The sequence below is a fragment of the Salvelinus sp. IW2-2015 genome, unplaced genomic scaffold (genome assembly GCF_002910315.2).
Source record: "Salvelinus sp. IW2-2015 unplaced genomic scaffold, ASM291031v2 Un_scaffold2212, whole genome shotgun sequence".
NCBI classification, from domain to species: domain Eukaryota; kingdom Metazoa; phylum Chordata; class Actinopteri; order Salmoniformes; family Salmonidae; genus Salvelinus; species Salvelinus sp. IW2-2015.
Window position 1 is genome coordinate 96,899 of NW_019943542.1, and position 7,475 is coordinate 104,373.

General features: G+C 51.3%; 1 long non-coding RNA gene across 1 annotated transcript in view; it reads right to left on the bottom strand.

Moving 5' to 3' along the window:
* Nucleotides 1-3,637, bottom strand: part of LOC139025066 (uncharacterized) — a 9,413-nt gene extending 5,776 nt beyond the window's left edge. The window contains exon 1 of the long non-coding RNA XR_011476506.1: nt 3,525-3,637. This is a non-coding gene — a long non-coding RNA (uncharacterized lncRNA). The remainder of the gene's footprint in view (nt 1-3,524) is intronic.
* Between the last annotated feature and the right edge of the window lie 3,838 nt (nt 3,638-7,475).

Here is a 7,475-nt window from a genome sequence, read left to right on the forward strand (position 1 = left end):
CATGTTTAATCTGTATCCCAGTCACTGTTAATCTGATCCCCAGTCTTGTATTAACTGTGACCAACAGATGATTATCTGTATCCCCAGTCATGTTTAATCTGTATCCCCAGTCATGTTTAATCTGTATCCCCAGTCTTGTATTAACTGTGACCAACAGATGATTATCTGTATCCCAGTCATGTTTAATCTGTATCCCCAGTCATGTGAAATCTGTATCCCCAGTCTTGTATTAACTGTGACCAACAGATGATAATCTGTATCCCCAGTCATGTTTAATCTGTATCCCCAGTCATGTGAAATCTGTATCCCAGTCATTGAAATCCATGAATCCTAATGAAATTCAATGAAATCTTTGAAATTGTTGCATATTGAGTTGTATATATATATATATATATATATATATATTTCCGGTGTTTTTTTATATCTCTTAGATATAGGACTGACACCAAACCTTATTCAGTATGATTTGTTTTTTGACTGTCTTTTTGTGGCATTTATAAACTTTTTATTCAATGGGTTTCTATGGGCTACAGTAGTAAAGGTCAAATTCAATATTTTATAAAATATTTTTGTTATGTATTATTTTTAGAGCCTAAAGGGCCCCAGAATTCAAAATGAAATAGCTAAATTATCCATAGTAGGACCTTCTTAAAAAGTTTAAGTTTAGACCAACAGCAGACTGACAAAAAAATACTGACATCAACTTACAGGTGCACACAAACAACGACTACATACCTGGTCACACCTCCATCCATAGTACCTGGTCACACCTCCATCCTAGTACCTGGTCACACCTCCATCCATAGTACCTGGTCACACCTCCATCCTAGTACCTGGTCACACTCCATCCCTAGTACCTGGTCACACCTCCATCCCTAGTACCTGGTCACACCTCCATCCCTAGTACCTGGTCACACCTCCATCCCTAGTACTGGTCACCCTCCATCCCTAGTACCTGGTCACACCTCCATCCCTAGTACCTGGTCAACACCTCCATCCCTAGTACCTGGTCACACCTCCATCCCGTATGTACCTGGTCACACCTCCATCCCTAGTACCTGGTCACACCTCCATCCCTAGGCCTGGTCACCATCCATCCCTAGTGCCTGGGTCACACCTCCATCCCTAGTCCTGGTCACACCTCACATCCCTAGTACCTGGTCACACCTCCCATCCTAGTACCCTTGGTCACACCTCCATCCCTAGGCCTGGTCACACCTCCATCCCTAGTGCCCTGGTCACACTCCATCCTAGACCGTCACCTCCACCCTAGTACCTGGTCACACCTCCATCCCTAGTACTGGTCACACCCCATCCCTAGTACCTGGTCACACCTCCATCCTAGTAACCCTGGTTCACACCTCCATCCCTAGTACCTGGTCACACCTCATCCCTAGTAGCCTGGTCACACCTCCATCCCTAGTACCTGGTCACACCTCCATCCCTAGTACTGGTCACACCTCCATCCCTAGTACCTGGTCACACCTCCATCCCTAGTGCTGGTCACACCTCTCATCCCTAGTGCGCCTGGTCACACCTCCATCCCTAGTACCTGGTCACACCTCCATCCTAGTACCTGGTCACACCTCCATCCCTAGTACCTGGTCACACTCCATCCCTAGTGACCTGGTCACACCTCCATCCTAGTGCGCCTGGTCACACCTCCATCCCTATACCTGGTCACACCTCCCTCCCTAGTGCCCTGGTCACACCTCCACCCTAGTGCGCATGGTCACACCTCCATCCCTAGTACCTGGTCACACCTCCATCCTAGCACCTGGTCACACCCTCCATTCCCTAGTACCTGGTCACACCTCATCCCTACTCTACCTCCATCCTAGTACCTGGTCACACTCCATCCCTAGTACCTGGTCACACATCCCTGACCTGGTCACACCTCGCATCCCATAGTCAATACCTCCATCCCTAGTACCTGGTCACACCTCCATCATAGTACCTGGTCACACCTCCATCCCTAGTACCTGGTCACACCTCCATCCCATAGTACCTGCTCACACCTCCATCCTAGTACCTGGTCACACCTCATCCCTAGTTACCTGGTCACACTCCATCCCTAGTCACTGGTCACACCTCCATCCTAGTTACCTGGTCACACCTCCATCCCTAGTAACCTGGCCACACCTCCATCCTACGTCCCTGGTCACACTCCATCCCTAATACCTGGTCACACCTCCGTAACTAGACTGGTCACACCTCCATCCCTAGTACCTGGTCACACCTCCATCCCTAGTCCTAGTCACACCTCCATCCCAGTACCTGGTCACACCTCCATACCTAGTACCTGGTCCACTCTCCATCCCTAGTACCTGGTCACACCTCCATCCCTAGTACCTAGGTCACACCTCCACTCCTAGTACCTGGTCACACCTCCATCCCTGTACCTGGTCATACCTCCATCGCTAGTACTCTGTCACACCTCCATACCTAGTACTGGTCCACACCTCCATCCCTAGTACCTGGTCACACCTCCATCCCTAGTACCTGGGCCTCACACCTCCATCCCTAGTTACGTGGTCACAGCTCCATCCCTAGTACCTGGTCAAACACCCTCCATCCCTAGTACCCTGGTCACACTCCATCTAGTACCTGGTCCACCTCCATCCTAGTACCTGGTCACACCTCCATCCCTAGTAACCTGGTCACACCTCCATCCCTAGTGCCTGGTCACACCCTCCATCCCTAGTACCTGGTCACACCTCCATCCCTAGTACCTGGTCACACCTCCATCTAGTACTGGTCACACCTCCATCCCTAGTGCCTGGTCACACCTCCATCCCTAGTGGCCTGGTCACACCTCCATCCCTAGTACCTGCGTCACGCCTCCATCCCTAGTCCTGGTCACACCTCCATCCCTAGTGGCCTGGTCACACCTCCATCCCTAGTACCTGGTCACACCTCCATCCCTTAGTCACCTTGGTCACACCTCCATCCCTAGTACCTGGTCACACTCCATCCCTAATCTACCTCAGCCTGTCTGGTACACCTCCATCCCTAGTACCTGGTCACACCTCCATCCCTAGTACCTGGTCACACACTCCATCCCTAGTCATAACTCCATCCTGTACCTGTCACACCTCCATCCTAGTATGGTCACACCTCCATCCCTAGTACCTGGTCACACCTCCATCCTAGTACCTGTCACACCTCCATCTAGTACCTGGTCACACCTCCATCCCTAGTACCTGGTCACACCCTCCCATTCCCTAGTGCCTGGTCACACCTCCATCCCTAGTACCTTGCCACACCTCCATCCCTAGTACCTGCGACACCTCCATCCTAGTCCCTGGTCACACCTCCATCCCTAGTACCTGGTCACACCTCCTCCCTAGTACCTGGTCACACTCCATCCCTAGTACCTGGTCACACCTCCATCCCTAGTGCCTGTCACACTCCCATCCCTAGTACCTGGTCACACCTCCATCCCTGTACCTGTCACACCTCCATCCCTAGTACCTGGCTCACCCCATCCCTAGTACCTTAGTCGACACCTCCATCCCTAGTACCTGGTCACACCTCCATCCCTGGTACCTGGTCACACCTCCATCCTAGTACCTGGTCACACCTCCATCCCTAGTACCTGGTCACACCTCCATCCCTAGTACCTGGTCACACCTCCATCCCCCTAGTGCCTGGTCACACCTCCATCCCTAGTACCGTAGTCCACACTCTCATCCCTAGTACCTGGTCAACACCTCCATCCCTAGTACTGTCACAACTCCATCCCTAGTACCTGGTCACACTCATCCTTAGACCTGTCACACTCCATCCCTAGTACTAGTCACACTCCATCCCTAGTACCTGGTCACACCTCCATCCCTAGTGCCTGGTCACACCTCCATCCCTAGTACCTGGTCAACCTCCATCCCTAGTAGGTCAACTCCTCCGTGTACCTGTACACCTCCATCCCTAGTACCTGGTCACACCTCCCATCCCCCCATAGTACTGGTCACACCTCCATCCCTAGTCCCTGTCACACCTCCATCCCTAGTACCTGGTCACACCTCCATCCCTAGTACCTGGTCACACCTCCATCCTAGTACCTGGTCACACCTCCATCCTAGTACCTGGTCACACCTCCATCCCTAGTACCTGGTCACACCTCCATCCCTAGTACCTGCTACACCTCCTCCCTAGTACCTGGTCACACCTCCATCCCTTATGCCTGGTCACACCTCCATCCTAGTACCTGGTGTCACACCTCCATACCTAGTACCTGGTCACACCTCCATCCCTAGTACCTGGTCACACCTCCATCCCCTAGTATCTGTCACACTCCATCCCTAGTGCCTGGTCACACCTCCATCCCTAGTACCTGGTCAACACCTCCATCCTATCCCTAAGTCACCTGGTCACACCTCATCCCTAGTACACTGGTACACCTCCATCCTAGTACCTGGTCACACCTCCATCTCCTAGTACCTAGTCACACCTCCATCCCTAGTACCTGGTTCACACCTCCTCCCGAGTTTACCTAGTCACAACCTCCATCCCTAGTACCTGGTCACACCTCCATTCTCCTGATGTACCTGGTCACACCTCATCCCTAGTACCTGGTCAACCTCCACATACCTCAGTACCTGTCACACCTCCATCCCTAGTACCTGGTCACACGCTCCATCCCTAGTACTGGGTCACACCTCCATCCCTAGTACCTGGTCACACCTCCCTCCTAAGTACCTGGTCACACTGCCATCCATCCCTAGTACCTTGGTCACACCTCCATCCCTTAGTACTGGTCACCTCCATCCCTAGTACCTGGTCACAACCTCCATCCCTAGTACCTGGGTCACACCTCCATCCTTAGTACCTGGTCAACACCTCATCCCTAGTACTTGGTCACCACCTCCATCCTAGTGCCTGGTCACACCTCCATCCCTAGTACCTAGTCACACCTCCATCCCTAGTACCTGGTCACACCCTCCATCCCTAGTACCTGGTCACCCTCCATCCTTAGTACCTGGTCACACCTCCATCCCCTAGTACCTGGTCACACCTCCATCCCATACCGCACATCCACCCTGTCCGTCACACCTCCATCCCGGTAGTACCTGGTCACACCTCCATCCCTAGTTGCCTGGTCACACCTCCATCCCTAGTACCGGTCACACCTCCATCTAGTACCTGTCACACCTCCATCCCTAGTAACCTGGTCACACCTCCATCCCTAGTATCTGTCACACTCCATCCCTAGTGCCTGGTCACACCTCCATCCCTAGTAACCTTGGTCACACCTCCATCCCTAGTACCGTGGTCACACCTCCATCCCTAGTACCTGGTCACACCTCCATCCCTAGTACCTGCGTACACACCGTCCATCTCCTAGTACCTAGTCACACCTCCATCCCTAGTACCTGGTCACACCTCCATCCTAGTACTAGTCAAACCTCCACCCTAGTACCTGGTCCACACCTCCATCCCTAGTACCTGGTCACACCTCCATCCCTAGTACCTGGCACACCTCCATACCTAGTACCTGGTCAACCTCCACCCTAGTACCTGGTCACAGCTCCATCCCTAGTACCTGGTCACACCTCCATCCCTAGTACCTGGTCACACCTCCATCCCTAGTACCTGTCACACCTCCATCCTATACCTGGTCACACCTCATCCCTAGCTACCCTGGTCACACCTCCATCCCTGTACCTGTCACACTCCATCCCTAGTACCTGGTCAACACCTCCATCTTAGTACCTGGTTCACACCTCACTCCTAGTACTGGTCCACCTCCATCCCTAGGTGCCTGGTCACACCTCCATCCCTAAGTTACCTAGTCACACCTCCATCCCTAGTACCTGTTCACACCTCCATTCCCTAGTACCTGGTCACACCTCCATCCCTAGTACCTGGTTCACACCTCCATCCCTAGTAGCCTGGTCACACCTCCATCCCTAGTACCTAGTCACACCTCCATCCCTAGTACCTGTCACACCTCCATCCCTAGTACTCTGGTCACACCTCCATCCTAGTACCTGGTTCACACCTCCATCCCTAGTACCTGGTCCACCATCCATCCCTAGTACCTGGTCACACCTCCATCCCTAGTCCATGACCTGTCACACCTCCATCCCCTAGTACCTGGTCACACTCCATCCCTAGTGACGCCTGGTCACACCTCCATCCCTAGTACCTGGTCACACCTCCATCCCTAGTACTTGGTCACACCTCCATCCCTAGTACCTGGTCACACCTCCATCCCTAGTACCTGGTCACACCTCCATCCCTAGTACCTGCATGATTGTTTGCCACATGGTCTTAAATTGTGCCAATTTGTTATTCTCAGTCGCCCATGCTATTTTAATGTTTAAATAATAAATAATTTGATTTTTCCATTGTGTTAATGATGGAGGATTGATTTATTTCTACATTTTTAGTATACAAGATGAGTGACGAGAGGAGAATCGTCCAGCTCTTTGGGTATCGCACTACAACCTCATGTAAAAGTACATTTACATTGTAATTCTTCAGATAGCCAACTTTCTAGCTCCCACCTACAACTAAGATCTAATCCCAATCAGATTGTCTATGCGTCTTGTGATTGTCTACACCATCTCTGTACGATGCAGCTCAAACTATTTACATATTTCCACAAGGCAAAAAAGTTTAATTACAAAAAGATTTCTGCACATTTTCCCAAGGTGACGATTTTCCTTTTAGTGTGATATCTGTCGACAAACGTGAGCACAATCAGAATGTGGACAAGATTAGGAACCAGGTAAAAAAGGGGCTGGAGTCTGTGTGCATCTTGTTACATATTCAGACAGACAGACTTGCAGCCAATGACTCAGAGGAATTGAAATACCCTGCTCAGCAATTCTGTTCCACTATGTTATCAGAGAGTGTTCATTCTACTGCCTGGCATGTTGTTTTCTCCACAGACCCAGGCTAGTTAGTATGTTATCAGCTGTTCACAGCATTTAGATGCCGATCTGTTGGTCAGACAGCAAAAAATGCAATAGAATATAATCTATACATTTTTCCATCTGCATCAATTCTACCATTAACAGTCAACTGCAAACCTTTACAATACCGTATCAAAAATGAATAAAAGTTAGGGAATTGTAAGACAAACTGTTTGTAACTAGCATTTCGCTACACCCGCAATAACAGCAGTCCCCAACTCCATCTCAGAGGTTCCAATCCCCACCTCCATCTCAGAGGTTCCAATCCCCACCTCCGTCTCAGAGGTTCCAGTCCCCAACTCCATCTCAGAGAGGTCCCAGTGCCCACCTCCGTCTCAGAGAGGTCCCAGTGCCCACCTCCATCTCAGAGAGGTCCCAGGGGGCACTGGGACCTCTCTGAGATGGAGGTGGGCACTGGGACGCTCTTGAGATGGAGGTGGGCACGTGGACCTCTTGAGACGGAAGGTGGCACTGGGACCTCTCTGAGATGGAGGTGGGGGACTGGGACCTCTCTGAGATGGAGGTGGGACTGGAACCTCTGAGACGGAGGGCGCA